Consider the following 19026-nt stretch of genomic DNA (forward strand, 5'->3'; position numbering starts at 1 on the left):
ATGTAATGTAACTTCCTCAGCCTAATATCTAGTTAAAACAAGAAAAAGTCATGGGAAGGGTCTGCCAGGTCCCTAACGTCCTTGCAGAGAGAGGGCTCACTAGCCTTTTTGTTTGATACATTACTTTCTCAATGCTGTTATTTTCTAATTTGTTTAAACATCGGTCTTCCAAGACCTTGTGGGTGCTCTGGCCATAACCTGACTTCACTTCAGGATACATGAACATTGTCCTTTTCCTGTCTGTCCCCTGTGCCGAACCTTACTCTGGGAGGTAATTAGGCACGCGAGCTAGAAAAGAACTGTGGTATACTCTGCCCAGGTCCCTAGTCTGGACAGACAGGGCCTGAGGACACTCCAGGTCCTACCTGTAGATGAGTTATCTCCTCTGGAAGCCTGCTCATTGCTGGCTTGATTCTACCACGTTTAATCCACATTTGCTTTTCTAAAATCAGTGAGCAAGTGCATGCGTGACACTTCCGTTGGCACATGGATGCTGTCAAGCGCACTCTAGAGCCCTGCTGGAATGAAAGAGCCAGTTTTTCTATGGGAGATTGATTACATTGTTCTGTAATCAAACACAGGATCACTGGAGTTCACAAAGGACTCCTCTAAATAAAGTTTTTTGCTAACTCCAATCAGCTGTCCATTCACCCAACTAATTACACATAGGAAAGCCAGCGCATTACTATCCTGCTGCTTGAGCACTGTAAATTGTCTAGAGTAGATAGGGCAATAATAAATAATAGCCCAGAGTTTAAATTTGGCTCACTTGGTTATTTTCTCTGAAATACTGTTCAAGACCAAGATGCTGAAATCTTTCTCAGTGGCTCTTCTAGACTGGGTAATCTTAGAGTGCTTTAGCTCTGCAGCACGTAAAGGAGTTTCCTGTTACTCCAGATGTTCAGTAATCTGTTTGAGCTTGATGCTGAAGAATGAACTTAACTATACATTAAGGCTATCTGGAGAATGTTTTAATGGCAAGAGAGAATATAAACAAAACCCCACCTCTCTGGGCTTTTGTTCTTTTTTGTTTTCTGTTTTACAAACCAGATTTAGAATTCTTATGGAAACATTTTTTAGTTTACTTACAAAGCTAACCGCAACCAAGTGTTTTTGCACTGCCCCTTTCTCATTGCAATCCACTGAGATTCAAGCAGCTGAAAATCTATACCCATCAATGCTCTGTCGCTACTTTCAATATCATAAATACATGTATGAACTATGAAGACATAGATCCACTTAACGCAATGCAGGCGATACATTAAACTCACAATGAGCTATTTGTTATAGAGGGCATTAAAGGGTAAAACTGGCTCAGTTCTCTTCCTGAATTTTCAGCTACACTTTTTTCAGCTGTTTTCTGAATTGTACATTTTTGACAGATTTTTCTCTCTCACTTATTTAATTTTTGGTCTCTTTCCGCTTCCTGGTCAAGACCTTGTACCCCAGATATCAGCCTGCTTGAAAAGGTGTGGCTACAGCCCCCCTGAGGTTTGTCAACAAGTTTCCACTATGTGAATGTACCTGTTACGCATCCCTTCAGTCCTACTCCCATGTTGCCCAGACACTGGTTATCACTTTCCCCTCTTAATGAAAGGCTTCAGAAGCAGTGTACTCATGAGCCATAAATCTGAACTCACTCAATATGGCACAGCCATATAAATTCAGACATGGCCCAAACCATGAACTTGATCTGTCCCCTTCCCACTGCCTTCAGTTTGGCTTCTGAGTTGTGTTTTTCACTTCTGGTCCTATTGCAACCGAGTGTTCATTACTGAATCCAATGAGCCCAGTGACATTTTTCAGGCCTGACGCAAATGTCTAACGGGATTGAATTTTAATTCCCCCGCAGACCTTTAAAAACAAATAAATAAACCTCACAATAACTTGCGCACACTCAGCTTTGTTCACATCACATACATGTTCACCACAGCTCTCTACTGCATTGGAGACCTGCTCTAGAAGGGAGAGAACCTGTGCATGTGCACTTAGGTTACAATTACTGACATCAGACTGCAAAATTTCTTATACCACTGTACAAATATGTACATTTCATTAATTCTACTTGGTTAATAATTAATCAGCCCACAACCCAGACAGCAACATTGGGTTAATTCACTTCTGGGAGAACTAAGTTTAATGCTTGAGAAATTAAATTAAAAATCATAAAAACTCTATGGTAGTTCACTGTTCAGATATACGTAGTTACAAATACAAAAAATGAAGGGAAATCTGAAGTTCTTACAACTTTTAACTCATCTACCTGACAGATGGGTACTATACTTTCATATCAGCAAAGACACTTTAATTTTATAGGCAGAAAACTAGAAATACAAGTTACATTGTGCCTGTAATGGAGCTGAGTTATAATTAAGATTGAAAACTTTGTTGCTGCACTCCTCATGGTTTGTTGTTTTAACGATACAACCATAAAAGCATTTTTACTTTGAAAGCACTTAAATAAATATGCCATCTACTCAGAAGACCTGTTTTACTTGAGCATTCTGACATGTCTCTGCAATTTTAATGATTAAAATAGGTCCTCTGTGCTTTTTATTGCTGATGCCATCAGAAAGTCAGAACACGAGTAGAACAGGTCGATCCTCCTTATCATTATCCACAGAGTAATTTACTAAATTAAAGTAAGCTTTTCCATCCCAAGTAATTAATGCAACTAACCCCCCCCCCCCATTTATTTTTGCCAAAAATAAAGAAGTGTTTAGAAATCAGATGTATATTTCTTTGTTAATCAACTGGAATTCCCAAGAAATTGGAGGAAAAAATGGTCTGGGTCAGTAATTGAAATTAAATGAATTTTAAAATAAGGTCAATATACCAGCAAGTAGACAGCTAACGGAGATCAGTGAGTGCATCCTCTTGTGCAATGAGGGTTCTGAGTAAAGGGGCACAAGCAAAGATTTCTGGCTTTGCCTGGATTGCAGCAAGAAAGAGCATGCAAGCAAGAAACATTATGAGCCCAGATCGCCCTGAGACAGAATGGCCATCTAAGTCTGGGAACTGGTAATTGACAGGGCAATCATTTGGGTAATTAGGGACCTAGCTGTGCAGATCCTTATTTATGTTTTATCAGATAAATCTCTGCCTTTACGGATCTGTAATCTGGTCTCTCTTGAAGCTGACAGGATTGATAACAATTCCAAATCAGAAGTAAACCTCTTCCACTTAAAATCTGGTACAAATAGTAAGAGAAATACTCTTTTTGCCTTTGTTTATCAGTCTAGGGAGATAGGCTTATGATAGTCTGCTATTGGTTGACACAACTATTGGTAAGAAGCTACTGGCATACTAATTATTAGCAGAGTTGGCTAGAAAACAATTAGCATGTGCCATGAAAAAATATAAAAGATATAAAACTAAATTCTTATCTCATTATCTGGGAAATTTTTTTGATTTGTGAAAAAGAAAACACTAGCGAATGTTTGTTGAGAACCCAGCAATTTTTACTAGACACTTGATTTGCTGGTGCCATCAATTTTTCACACCACTTCAAATAAATCTAAACATTAGGGGATTCTGTTTCTGACTTGAGGAGAAGATAATAATCAACAGATCACAGACACATCACACCGAAGCCAGTGTGTTTCTTCTGGTGGACAGTGTGACAAAGTGGACGTGAACTTGTTATTATGCTATGAAAGACATGGCCTCCATTCCCTACTACCTCTGAGCTGTCTGTGGCAACCTAAGTTATCTTAAGCAAGGGACTGACTGTATGTCTCAGCAACACAAGATAATGAGGTCTTGATGAAACAAGTGTCATGAAAAAAAGAGAAGCTGCAAGAGTAGTGAGTGAATGAGCACATCCATCATACATGTTTTCTTTCCCTACAGCTCAGCATAAATTTTAGGGCAGGAAAAGGCCCGTGGGTGTGATGTAGGGCCCGAGATACTGTTTCAAATAGCACATCACAATTGCCACTCCAAAGGGAAAGTGGGTGCAGTCATCCCACCAACGAAAAGTAATTATTTCCACATTATTATTGGGAAAATGCTTATGTGGCATATTAATGTATGGTCTGTCACAGATGTTTGAAGAATCTGTATGGATCTGAATACATAATTGTTCCCCATTTTTTTCCTCACAGGACAGAGAATAAACTGGAGGTGGGAGTACGCTCGCTTTCTATTCCAAAGGTATAATATTTTCTCAGAGACACTGAATTGTTCCACAGACTTCTCAAACATCAGCCCAAAAAGAGGAGCGACACTTGACAAGCCTGCCTGTTGGAAACTGAGGCTCCACAGCTGACAGCAGTTCTACCTCCAGGTCTGTTTGATCCGTCATGTTAGAAATGTCTGTGGCCACACAAACTGCGGCTACTTTACGTCCCCTTACATGGAGCAATGTCAGCACTAAGAGTAGTAGTAAACACTTAAAAATGAACCCTGGTACAGACAAATTTACAAATACTCCTTGACACTGACAACATGAGTGAGATGCTTAGGCCTCTGTCCAACTGTGGTAGGTTGACCCTGGCCAGCAGCTAAGTACCCACACAGCCGCTTGCTCACTTCCCCTGCAGCAGGACAGGGGAGAGAATAGGAAAAGCCAAAGCAAAACTCAAGGGTCAAGACAAAGACAGTTTAATACGTGAAGTAAAGAGGGGAAAAAACCAAGTGATGCAAAGGCAATCACTCACCAACACCCACAAGTCGACTGACGTCCAGGCAGCCTCTGAGCAACAGCTACCTTGGAAAACCAAAATGTCCTAAACCTTCTTCTTGCATGACCCCGGTTTTATTGCTAAGCATGACATGATATTGTATGGACTACCCCTTTGGTCAATTTGGGTCAGCTGTCCTGGCTGCGTCCCCTCCCAGCCTCTTGTCCACCCCCAGCCTACTTAGTGCTGGTGGTGGGGGAGGCAGTGAGACAAAGAGAAAGCCTTGATGCTGCCCAAGCCCTGTTCAGCCATAGCCAAAACACTGGTGTGTTATCCACACTGTTTTAGTCACAAACCTAAAACACAGCACCATACACACTGCTACAAGCACAACAATATCCCCTGAATAAAAAAAAAGTCTTTCTAGTAATTCATTGGGCAGTGAATCTGAGCTTGAAAGGGTTATCATCAGCATTATTTATTTTTGTAATTTTAATGCATCAGGATTGCTGTAGGCTTTGCCTTAAGCTTTGACTGACATTTTGGCAGGCTCTCTCCACAAAATGAATCTACAGAGATCAACAAAACAGTCTGATAAACTTTTTCCTTGGCAAACATAAAACAAACCTGTACCATTTATTCTGCTTCCAGATATACTTTTTAAAAGCCTACTATGTCTCTTCTGGAGAAAGAAAGAGGAAAAAAAGATACAGAAAAAAGAAAGAAAAAGAAAAAGAAAAAAAAAGAAACCTAACAGCCTAGATCCCATTTCTATTACAAAGATATCCTTTGTCAGTGAAATAAAATAAACTATTTTTCCCCAAATGAATCTTTGTTATTGGGGTTGCACGTAATCTAGATAGCGGAGTTTACCAAAATCAGTTCAAAGAAATACAATGAGAAAGTGGAAAGAAAAACGGTGAAGAAAAGCTTTGCATTGCTCACCTCAATGAAATGAACTAAGGATGATGATAGATGCAAAGAAACGTTTGGTGTTGTCCTAAAATGAAAGGCATCAGCACTATTTCCACTCCAGAAGACAGCAAGTGCATGGCAATTTAGGGCCACGCTCTGACTTGAGACACATACCATGAGAACAGAGAGGAAGCGCAGAGGAGTTGGGGGCTGCTGAAAGAACACCGTATTATTAAAAAAAGTTAGACATTTTAGTAAAATACACGCTAATAAGACCTCACCTGGCTTTTAAATTATTTTATTATAGCTAAATTAAATAATCATTTCAGTCAGTAATCAACTAGCTACTTATTCTGCCTTCTCATGTTTTAAAGCCCTCAGTCTATTTAATGATCATCACAATAAAGCACTTATAGATTTTTGTGTTTAAATAAATTATATCAGTGAGGACACTGACTACCCGTTCCTTGTTATTGCCTCATTCCTATTCTTCAGAGGTTGCATGGCTGAGAGCAGACTGGAGGAAAAGGTAAGCTATACAGAAAAGTTCACATAAAAAAACAGACTGTCATCACCTCAAAATCTCTACTTCATAAAAAAAAACAACAAGAAAAAATATTTTCAGCTGCAAGACTGGCAAAAAGAAATCCATCTTCTCAATCCTTATTCAGTCCATTCCTGCAGCCCCTATTTTAGAAACTCTATATTAGCTTGTAATAGGCATACTTCCTAAAGAGTGAGAGGAAATCATCACACAGAAGACTCTATGTAGACAAAAGGAAATTCCCTCAAATTTTGACCCGGAGCTTATAAATTGCACTCTTCCCAATGCAAGCTTGAGGAAGTTTGAAATCAGATCTGCTCATTAGAGACCAGTTTCTTAAGAAAAGAACACGAGGAAAACAACTCAACCTGCAAGCTGAAGCTTTTCCTTGGCCTTTGGAAGAGTTTTTCCCAGATAGGATGATTTTTTTAGATGGACTTCAGAGATTTAGTCTGTGCCTTTCTAAAAGCAGCGTATCTATCAAAATCACAAAGTTAATGAAAGGAAAAATGTGTAATTATTGTTATTCCTACAATAGTAACAGCAAGATAAATTTAATCTGTTGACTTCACTGCATTAGTAGAAAACCCACATATAATGTGGCTCACCAAAGCTATGCCAGATTTACAACATTTCAGAAGAGAGCACTAAAAAGCTTTTACAATTTTTTTTTTTTCCGGGAAAGTACCACGCATTCCAAATGGATCAGCATGAAACAGTAACAGCATCTTTCTTTACATAGAACCTGTCCATTAATACCGTAGCCCTTAGGGGCTACATGCACCAGCACCTGGGTGGAGACCAGGCACCACTGTCAGCAGAGACACTGCCTGCTTGGGAACCCATCAGGCCTGGAAGCAGCTTCCATGATCTGCTCGGAGGATCCTGAGTAATTAAGTGACTAAATCTTCTCCAGCTTCAGGGAAAATGACCAAAATCAGGGCTGGCTCAGTTTTCGTGGCTTTTTTCCACTCGTTCTACCTGTCCTTTAATCAGGCTTTTTCTTACAGTGTTTGCTTTGCCACAATCGGACAACTCGTATTTTTAAAATCTTGAAGAGAGCTTTAATGGATCCAAACCATTTATCCCTGAGATTTAAAATACTTAGAAATGAAAATGAATAAGAATGTCATTTATGCGTCAATATCTGATGAATAGGAATATCTTTAACTTGTTCCTTTGATCTCATATATACATCTGGAGTGGCTCGTTGTCTATAAACAGAGAGCAGTTTTGGAAAACTGCATGTCACAACTATAAATTTCCTAGACACTACAGAAAATAGCATGACGAACAGCAAGGTGCAGAAAAGCAGATTTTTAAAATTCTAGATTGAAGTCATTATTATTAATGTTACAGGGCCTTTTGTGCGAATAAGGGTAGCAAAACCTCATCTTGTGTAAAGCCAATTTTTAGAAAAAAGAACTACAAAGGATGGAGCTTAAGTACTAGAATGTGTTTCACACCTGAGGACATCATAGAAGGTTAGGTGACAGATACAGCACTTATTGAAAATGCGGGAGGCAAATCACAGAAAATAAAGATGAACATTGGCACTGAGTCCAAGGAGTTCAAGCTCAGTTTGGAGGGAAAAGAACAAAAGTAAAGGGTTCAGAATTCGTGAATGACTTGCTTGACATAGAAGGAAAGACAGACAGGTTTTCTCTATTTTACTTGCTGCATATGTGACAGGAGCACCATGAGCACTTCCTTTGACAAGAAGTCAAAAGAAGCAAGTCACAATAGCTAAGTGTCCAAAAATGCTTTGGACACTGCTTTTGAGCCCTCCCGCTAAGCAGAGCGCAACTACTTGCTGTAGCACTACATTCCTAATTGTCATTATACTTACCAGTTAGGGTTTGGCTATTTCCAGTTCATTTAATATGAATGCTGAAAAATGTATCCTTCTTAAATGCTTTTGCATGTACAAATAGGCTTTACCTTACATACATATGACCAGAGATGCAAATATCATTTTCATCGAAAGGGATAAGCTATGTATATATGAAAAACCAAAAGATACATAATGTCTTGAATCACGTTGCTCTCATTCGCTTATGACAACAAATATTAGATTTTTTCTTGTACAAATTTTTGTCCCAATATAGAACAGATTTAGTGTGTGTTGTTTCACATTGACAGGTTAGCAGAAGTGAGAAATCTTGGAAAGATATTGTGATCTTTGCTAGCAATATTTATTCAGCAGTACTTTAAAGTTATAGCAATCTAAACATCTAAGAATTTCTGCCACAAAAGCTGCACGTGATTACAGCTTTCTGTGCCGTTTGCTTCAGATATGCATTCACAGCTACAAAGTGGAATTGGTACTCAGTATAAACACTACCTTTCTACTTCTTTGCCAGAGAAGTCATACTGAGGTATTAATTTAGTATATTCCTAAGATCGTACTAACAAGTCAGTCATATCTATTATTAGGGGATCCTAAGCCTCTAGATAATATAAGCAAAGAATTCTTTTATATTTGGGGCCTAAATAAAGATACTATGAAGTTCATCGATAGACTGAAACAAAATTAGTATTAGAAGAGACCTCAAGAAGTCATCTAAGCTATCCTCTTGCCCTAACAAATGAATAATAGCAATGTCATTCCTGAACGTACTTGCAAATATCCGCAGGAGACTACACAACCTTCCTAAGCAATCTACTCCAGTGCCTCATTATCTGGACCACTAGAAAGGTTTTCCGTTGTTTACCCTAAATCTTTCTTCCTGCAGCTTTCGGTCATCTGTCCTTGTTCTGTTCCCCAAGGACATGACATATACCTTTTGCTTGTAACAGCCTTTCATGTACCTTTTACAAACTGTTACCGCATCCTTCTCCTCCCACCTCCCTCTCTTCTTTACACCCAGTCTCTAAAGCTAAGCATTCCTAGTTCTTTCAGTGTCTTCTTAGATGTCATCCTTTAAGAGTTATCCAACCTTTGCCTTTCCTATGCCCCTTTATAAATGGGAAACTGTCACTCAGAATCAGTACAACAGTACACAATCCATTTTTGGAAGTGGTCACCATTAATTAACATAAACTTTCTGTGATATTAGTAGATTGAGATTCTTACAGTATCGGAGAATCTTTTAATATTGGATTTACATTGTGTAACTAGCATTTGTGATCTATAAAGCTTTTTTCTATTCGATCCCCTACAGGGAAGCATATATCCCCTATGTATTTTTATTTATCAAAGCAAGGTCAAATTGTCTAAAATGGATAATTAGAGAATAACATGGCCACAGGGTGTTCAGGTGTTTCTTTTAACTTAGGTAAAGGCTTCCATTAATGTAGATATCCCAATGTCATGGGAACAGCCTGTCCTTTCATGTGACACTTGGCTAATGTCACAAGTATGTATGAAATGACTCTACCTCAGGAATGACTTCAAGAACTCGGTCTAAGATAAAAGGTCAAATAGCTAAACAATGTAAGTTTTTATTTTCATTTTGTCTTTGAAGTTTTAATTCAACAGCAAAAATCTGTCAAATAGGAGTACAAGCTTTTTTTCCTATTTTTCCTGGCTTGACTTTTCTATGTATCGACATTTAAGAAAAACAAAATAAACAGGGGAGACAAAAAGAGGTTGCTTGCAATTTCTTCAAAGTGTAGTTAGTATCCACAGCTCTTTGTGTAACGCTTTTCCCTCTTTGAATTTTGGACAGGAAGCACTGAAAGGATTTTATCAACATCAGTCCATTTAAATGCAACTCCAGAGAGATAGGGAAGCACTGTCCCCACTCAGCAGATGGATATTACTGAAAAAGAGGCCAAATGATTTGCCCAAAGATATACACGTTAGCAGCAGTAGGTGGTACTGAAAGTCTGGGGATATTTAGAAAGCATGACGTGAAATAAAACATAAAAGAGAGAAAAAAAAAGAAGTGGTGATAGGCTAATTCCCAGGAAAAAATATTTTTGTCAGAATAACAATATCTCTAGGAAAAACACAGAAACCACATTATTAGGAAAACTTCACCAAAACTGGATAAAATGCAAATAATCTAATTTTTCTGATAATGTATGGTGCAATTTATTTTCTAATAAGTAATTTCTAACAAACGTGGAATGTTCTTTCATGTTCTAAAGTGCTTTTCCATCATCTATTATAGAATTAATTTAAGATTCATTCACTGCTAAAATATGCAGAAAGTCCTGAAAAAAAAGAGAAAGCATGAGAGTTCTTCAGAAATACATTTATCTTTGTACCAGTATTATCATTACTTTTGAACTGACAATCTTAAATAATTCCTACATATGACAAGCTGCAATTCCACACAAACCAACCCAAATCATAAGAGTTTTTGGTGTAAGTACTTTTCACATTTGAAAACACTGGGACAGTACTTCACCATTATCCTTTTTAGTTTTGAATTACGGTGGCCCATTTTGTTTCAGCCAGATGGAGATGTAGTGACTTGCTGTGACCCAAACAGAAAGCAGAAGCACTTTGACCTTAAGAAGAAAGATTCAGCCAAGCCTTCAGCGAGGGTATCTAGTTATCTCTCCCTTTACCTGGGCACAGGAGGTTGCTGCTTCCATTTGTTTCCCCTTTCGTTTAGATCCTGTGAAAGCAGCTGGCATTTATTGCTCCCATCCTGAAATTACTTTTGTTGGTGTGGCATGTATATCCTTGTAAGAGAGGTGGTAGATGCCCCATCCCTGGAAACATTCAAGATCAGGTTGGATGGGGCTCTGAGCAACCTGATCTAGTTGAAGGTGTCCCTGCCCACGGCAGGGGGGTTGGACTAGATGACCTTTAGAGGTCCCTTCTAACCCAAACCATTCTATGATAAAATGTACGCCAAAATACTACAGACTTATGAATAAACCAAAGTACAACACAGTGAAAAAGCATCGGGTTCTCTCCTAACATTTCCTGGAGTTTAAGTATCCCAGGGACCAAGATACTGAAAAGCTACTGCAGAGATGGAGGACAAATGGTGGAGGAGACTTCAGGTGAGACCACAACATGGTAAACAAGGGTCCCCCTTCTAGGGTTAAAGACCTAAACTATGTGAATGATGGTATGTCATGTATTTGTGTCCTGATATTATAATACAACTTCTGTGCATTGTTGAAACAGAACCAGCGACAGGCAAGACACCGTGGAATCTTGCACATCAAAATAAACAGGATATGACGGATTTCTAAATCAGCAGTTATTAAAAAAAAAAAAAGGCAAAGAGATAGGAAATATTTGCTGTCTTACTCTGCATCTCCTAAGGGACTTTTATTAATTTTGTTTTTAAAAATAGCATCAGCAGAGATTTGTAGAAAAAGATAGGGCTGTCTACCACCTACCAGCTTCCACTTCAAAATGAGTAAAATAAATCCCCCTGCCTAAAAGAAAAGCTTAGCGCATTTTGTGTCACAGCACTGTAAGAGATATTAATTTATCTTCATTGAAAAAAGAGAGAAGCATATCATCTTACTGTGATGACTTCTTCCAGTTACCCCAACTAGCAAGGACTGAGCTTAAACTGGCGTGAGTGTGAAAAGGAATAATTTACTTCAACTCGGTATTTGTAAAAGCACATCTGGAGGAAGGAAGGGTCATTCCCATTGTGGGAGGAAGTTACGTACAGTTTCATGCTCACTGTTCCATTTCAAATACTGGAGGGCTGATATTTCTGCCAAAGCACGCAGTATTCCAAGCCAACAACTGGTAGGAAAACGCAATGTGTTGGTAAAGCAAGGCCACTGACTGTGCAACATGGGAATATACTTTCACGAGTGGAAGAGAGTCAGCTATGGCCTAGAAATATATCTTACGATCACAGTCATCCATGTGAAATAACAAAATATAATTAAAACTGTTATTTGCATCTACAATGTTTATTAATTTTAGTTTTTCATGAATGTTTGAATTTTGACAAGAGAGTGAAGACCTCATGCTAAGTTTAGCAAAATTCTTGTTTGTATTGTCTCACGGCTTCTAGGAAAGCCTCAGTTCCCCTTGCATTCCCCAGAACATCCGTTCTGAACATGTAAGCACTGAAGCAGTAAAAAACTGTACAATAAATATCTAGCTATGTATTCTAGTTGACAAGGAAAATCTTCCTCAAGAAGATTCAAACTGCAAAGAGCAACAAAACATTTCTGGAAGCTTCTGGCCCTTTCATATCAATCTACATTTCGAACCCTTAGCAGGTACTAGCTTAAGAAATGCTATACGTAGGAAGGTTTAAGGGTAAAGATGGTAGGTCTGCTGATTAGACTTGATCTTCAAGCTAAATAGCTTATGGCAGTAATGGCTGACATGTTCCTAAGTAATTGCTAGCGGTGTAGGTTATTCCAGGTGGACAAAATTGCTGACTTGATATAACGTTTCTTGCTAAATGACTGGCCAAGATTTAAGTGACTGGCAGTTTAACATCTCTCTCATTTCCTTCAGAGACTGTGAAAGAAAAGAAATAATGTTTCAGTTTGTAATGTGAAAAGCTGACATAGAGCTGTCAGACATTTCATTTCAGCTAATCCTCCCTAGGAAGCGCAATGGTGTGTGAGCTCTGAATTCCCTGCGAGTTAATCGATCTCACGTTTGCCAGACAAACAAGTGACATCAGCACTGCAGACTTGTTGCCAGAAAGTAAAATGGCAGTTTCTAGTATCCAAATGCAGGTTGGTTGGTTGGTTTGTTTAAACTGAATGAGCACAAGATGCCGAAGGTGCCTCAGCAGATACAGAATACAACAGCTGCCAGGATGTAACCTCTCACCTTAGTCACCAGCAAGCCGAAGACAATCTCACGGAAAAGCTGTTCATAAATACCAATTTTTGTATAATGCGTGCAGGTCACTTGGTGATGAAGTAGCCCACGCCATTTGTTTTAACTGCAGTTGACAACACACTGCTTAATTGACTAGAGCTAATCCAGCATGATGTACTTGCACGTGAATATGTGGAAGAAGCAGCTTCCTAAATATTTAAATGGACAATATCAAGGCAGTAACAAATACTGTATTACATTAGCATGACTAATAGTTTGCTATCTTGAATTACAGAAAACAAATCTCATTGCTGAGTACAATACTTTCTGTAGCCTATTAGTACTTCTTTAGCATCTCCTGTCTTCCCTCATTCTTAGAGGTGCTGCTCGTTTATCAGCAAAAGGTCTGTGCAGCCTAGATACTCAGTGAGACAGACCAGCACAGAGCTGCTCTCATACATCATGGAACTTATTAGCCATGTACATTTCTTTCCCCGGGTTTCAAATGAGCTGGACCAGTTTCTTACACAACTCACAGGTGGGAGTGAAAGGTATATAGAACAGTGTATTGCCAAATATATGTAGTTCAATTACAACAAGTAGGACAGTACAATTACAAAAATATGGTGGATAACTCATTGCTTGGAGAATGTGCCTTTAGACATGAGCTGTTCTCCCAGTGGAAGAGTGAAGCGTAAGGAGACGGACAATAAAATACATACATAAGCATCTTAGGTGTAACTCCACACTTCCATTTAGGATGGGATGTATTTCTTTGAAGGGAACTGAGTCTAAAACCCTCAGACTCTACTTCACTCTAAAAACAGAACGAGAAAAACTTGTCAGCATTCGTGCCTTTAGACATGAGCTGTTCTCCCAGTGGAAGAGTGAAGCGTAAGGAGACGGACAATAAAATACATACATAAGCATCTTAGGTGTAACTCCACACTTCCATTTAGGATGGGATGTATTTCTTTGAAGGGAACTGAGTCTAAAACCCTCAGACTCTACTTCACTCTAAAAACAGAACGAGAAAAACTTGTCAGCATTCTCTTGCTAACTTAAAGTAGCTTTGAAGAGCGGTACGGGGGTACGTAGTAACTGTTGAAAGACCTCTCTCTATGGACACAACTGGAGAATGGTTTGTTGCTTCTATTATTTCCTTGATTCTAAAGCCTGCTGCAGGAACATTTAAATAGGAATCAAGAAAAGGGCTTTTTTAGACACTATTTTATCTACAACCACGACATATATATATATTTATATAATATATAAATATATTTTTATATTACAAACCACAACATGGTTTCATCTCCATTAGATTTCTGTTGACTTTTTCAAATATGTCCTTTCATTATGCAGAAGAATTTGCCATGAGCCACTTTTTCCTACTCTTGTTCTCAGTGAGCAGCATCTACTTTCCCAACAAGTCCCCCATTGCCTCTGGCATTGTCTGTAGTGTCCATCCTGTACTAATGCCACTGACAGTACCCTGTCTGCCAGAAGGCCAGGAGCACCAGGACTTTCCAAAGGGGTCATATACCACTAAATAATCTGCTGCATCTGAGCATGTCAACATAATCCCACAACACAGTCCAGCATGGTTTGCGTCTTCTTGCCACACCAGAGAGCCTCCAGGCCCCCACACACTGCTTGCAGCAGAGACTCAGAGCTGGTCATGGAAATGGGAAAGCAGCTTGGAAAAGGTCCTCGTCACCCCCTGAATGGACATGGCAGACACCCATACCTCTAACCCTTGAGGATACTTCCAGAGGGGACAACAACACAACATCTAGCACTTATTTACAGCTCATCTTACCATATTCACACCAACAAGCAGACTAGAACTTCCACTAATCACGGCTGTCCTCAGGGAGGATCCCACAAGAGAGGATTGAGTTGCCTTCCTCAGAGAAGACCATCACACTACCCTACTAATGGTCCCCACGTAGCATTGTACGTCACTAGCTCCTCTCCCAGATCACCTGGCTGGCAGACGTCTTACATCTGGCACTGGGTGCAGAGACATGAGATAGCTATGAATACAGCTCCAGCTCCACAATGAAGAGCTAAGCTGGTACAGACAGTATCGCCTCCCCTTCTGCACAAGCAGCACAGCACTGAGCTGGGTTCCTGTCCACTTCTGCTGGAACAGGCTTTGTCGCGGGAAAAGGAAGCCCTCCATTTCAAAAAAGCGGAGCCATTAGTTCTTTCCCCCTTTGGCTCCTTCAAATCTCTGTGCTCATTCTAGGGAGACATTTCTGACTCATGCGAGACAAACAAATACATACCAGGGATGACTGAGTAACGAAGCTTCATCCAACAATGCTCTTCATGCAGGTGTTATGCACACGGTTTCCTCAATGTATTTCTAGAGAGACCTACTCCTTTGGAGGCTTCCTTGTTCAGATCCATACAAAATGCTAGGGTCTGTCTTCTGACAGTTGCTTGCTAATCTCCATACTGCTTTTGCTAAGTAATTTCGATTTATGTTCTTAACATTGAAGTCTCCATACCTTGAGAACTAAAGTAAAAATTACATAGCTATCTTCTACTGACAATTTTACATCTCATTTTGAGAGAAAGATTTGGGCGGGGTATTCCGAAGAACTATTATGAAACAAGATTTTAGTGAAAATCAACTGGAACTTCTTGAAACTACTTAGAAAAGGCTCAAATCTAAAAGGTACAGCTGAAAAATAGCTAATTCCTTAGGGAAACTAAATCAGAGCATTATCACCTCTTATAGATCCATATTTAGCATTCATGTTTTGTACTGGGTGAACACAAGACAAAATTTGTGAAAGAACTGAACATCAATTGGTCCCTAATGAAGCTGAAGCCAATGCAGCTACCAAAGATTTCTTTCCAAATATTGTACTGTACTCTGCTGTCTCAATACTGACATCATTTCCAATGATAATAAACATAATTGCAGCTTACAATAAGACATAATTTATAACATAAAATAATTGCCAGTTAAAGTAAGACAGAATTATATTAATGGTTACATCTTAACAGATGGATTAAGAAACATAGACACCAGAATCTATTCTATTTCTAATGCAAACTGCTAAGAGGCATAGGAGATACTTCTTGTACTTCCTACAAAGGAGAAAAGGATGGAATTCTGGTGGTTTATAAAAGATACCCACATTTTCATAAGATTGAGCCTACACAATTAAATAAAAAAAGTGGTATGCTACGATAGACTACATGCATGCCCTGTCATGCATGAAAAGTGCTGGTCTGTTTTTCATGCACTGGGAATGCAGAGAAGGGTTCAACATCTCTGTGACGATCCCTAGTGTGATTATAGTCTTAGCACTTCACCTGCCCTGCAGGGTGGGAAACTTTGACAAGAAATATATATTATTGAATGAAGTTTATTCTCTAGGGCCCAAATTTCTCTTCTAGACAGATAATGGCACAGGGTGGTATAACCAGAGAATGTAATTCTGAGTGTATCTGAGTGAAAATGAAAGTCATGTTATTCTTTTGATATAGACTAGAAATAAATAAAAGCAAACAGATTTTAATATTCTAGGCTCAATGTCATATTTGGCAATGTTTTTACTCTTGGCGGCAGTGAAGGCCAAGGTGAGGGGTTCCGAATATTACCAATGCTTGCATGAAGCTGGCAGGAAAGGCTACCTAGATTACTTAATGATGTGTGCTTTGCAGTTAATGAGCCATTCCTCAATTTTGTCTATTTAATAGAGGAAAAAGAAGTTACTTTGAGAAGTGCATGTGTCACGAGGGGATGAGTGGTTTTGATGCTTACTATTACAAAAACATAGTATCGGATGTAAATACATACATACATATGGAGTCTAAAATGTATTTTTTTTCTCTTTTACTGAGCATAGTATTAATAAGACACAGAGTGTTATGTTCATATATTAAACTTTTTTTTTATAACATATGCTGTCTTTGAAGTTACACAAAGGTAATTTTGTGATGTAATTAATGAACTTTGCCTTAGGTGTGCTAAAAAATGTATAAGCAGTGTAAGGTACTACTGATTTCTTCATTATGGTAGCTAAGTTGCATTTACTGTGAAGAAAAATAGAATATCCTTGTAACAGTGAATTACAATTCTCAGGTGACTGATTCTTAATGAAATATTCTATAATTTGCTTTACCTGACTTATCCCTTTGATAACACCTATTCCTGCTTAGTCCACAAGCACAATTAAATACATAGCAAGCATATATATGTGTTTATAATATATACAATTTCCCCCCATATATTATATATATATTATATATACATCCCCCCAATATATTATATAACAATATATATGTGTGTATTTTTCCCTAGAAGCCTATTGCTAACAGTTTTTTCAGGGTGTTGCAATTTCTTTCCACTATGAAAGAGAAGCTATTAGAAAAAAAGGATATTGAACCTCATGGCAGAAGACATGCCAACTTTCAAAAAGAAAAGGTTTTAAGACCAACAAACTGCTGAAGTTCTTCCCGTCAGGCCTTTTCTCCTATTCTTACAAACAGAATGTTACAAAATTGCTTTTACCTTTGCAGGAAGAGACCAGAATTGGTCTTGAGAATAAAAGTTTGTTGGCCACCACCAACCAATGCAGAATAGTGTCCCAAAGGGAAAGAAATCAACCAGGCTCAAACCCAGGGGAATTCAGCCTGCTGTTCCCTAGGCAAATCAAAGGCTCAGCTCATTACAGTTGATGTCCACACACATAAAAATGCGTGCGTGCACACACACACACACGCACGCATGCTTTGAAGTTCTGCTTGTTTCATACGCTGCATTATTGTGAGAGACTAAATCACTTTCCATTTTAAAGGTAATAAATATGATCTGCTTATAAGGCTAAGCACCCTAAAGATGCAAAGATTTGTCCTCAGTATGAAGTACCATTGATAGACACCCTTACACGTGGTTATAATTCTGTGTAAGTTTCTACGCAGTGTTTAATACACTGCAATTTTTGTATTTTGAGTGAGGCAGAAGCTGAAAGATCAGATCATGCAGCAAGATATTACCAATATAATATTAATATATTATAATATATATTATATAATATTAATTATAAATTACCTTTTATATTAATAGGTGTTAAATGAAACATAACTGTAACATATTTTACTATTAAATGTTCTGGTCAGTGTCTCAAAACATTTTCCTTATTTTGGAACAGCTACAATTTAACAAAATGGAAAACAAACCGTTAATACGATTATTAACGTAATTAAGGGTAAGAAACAATACTGCAAGTCAGGAGACTGGGGTTTAACTCTTGGATGGGCTACCAAGTTGCTAGTGAGGCTGACCAGCTAATTATCCTCACAACAAGGCAATGAATCAGAAGTCCTGGGGACAGGGAAAAACTAAGGTATGGTAACCGCCAATGCTGCAGCAGAAAGGAAAGCACTTGTTCCAGAAGGGGAAATCAAAAAAAAAAGAAAACAACAGGAAAAAAAAAGAAAAAAAAAAGAAAAAATTGCCTTAAAAGGCAGTTCCCATCATTCATATGTGGGACGTACATGACCTTTAGAGGTCCCTTCCAACCCAAACTATTCTATGATATTTTTGTGTCCACACTCCGTACGGTTCCCAGCCGTTCTGCAGCTGTGCCTCACTGCCTGCCCCTTTTTCTTCCCCTAACCATCACAGGGCACAGGTTCAGTGCTGCTCTCTCCTCCCAAGGCCACGGCAAGCTGGCCTTCTAAGAGTATGTGAAGCAACAGCTGGTAAAAAGCTGACAAGGTGTGTGAGAGCTGAGTAGCCCCAGCTTTGCACTATGCCAAATCTGAAGGAAGAATATAAAGCCTTTAAAAATGCAATGATTCATTCTTCAAATTATGGCAGTTTATAATTGTGTTACTGAATTGAGACAAAAAGCAGATGGGAGCCCTTATTGGACCACAAATTTAATTCCATTACTTGAATTTTCTGGTTCATTAGGACATCAGAGCACCCCGTATAACTGAATACAGGATTTCTTGGAAAATCTTCCCTTATGGTAGAAGAAACCAGGGGAACCCAAAGCTGCATTCAACACCTTTACTTGTACAATTTGGGTGATTTTCTATCAATTTTAATCCTCGGAAATGCCTGAGTAAAGCAGGAATGTGTATTTTGGTATATTGTTCCCAAATAATGCTTGCTAATTGTTTGCTGTATCTACAAATATATACTTGCATTTTATTTGCTAATATAAATTATTATGATAGCAAGTCTTTTTTCT

This window comes from Aptenodytes forsteri, unplaced genomic scaffold, assembly GCF_000699145.1.
Source record: "Aptenodytes forsteri isolate BGI_AS27 unplaced genomic scaffold, ASM69914v1 Scaffold8, whole genome shotgun sequence".
NCBI classification, from domain to species: domain Eukaryota; kingdom Metazoa; phylum Chordata; class Aves; order Sphenisciformes; family Spheniscidae; genus Aptenodytes; species Aptenodytes forsteri.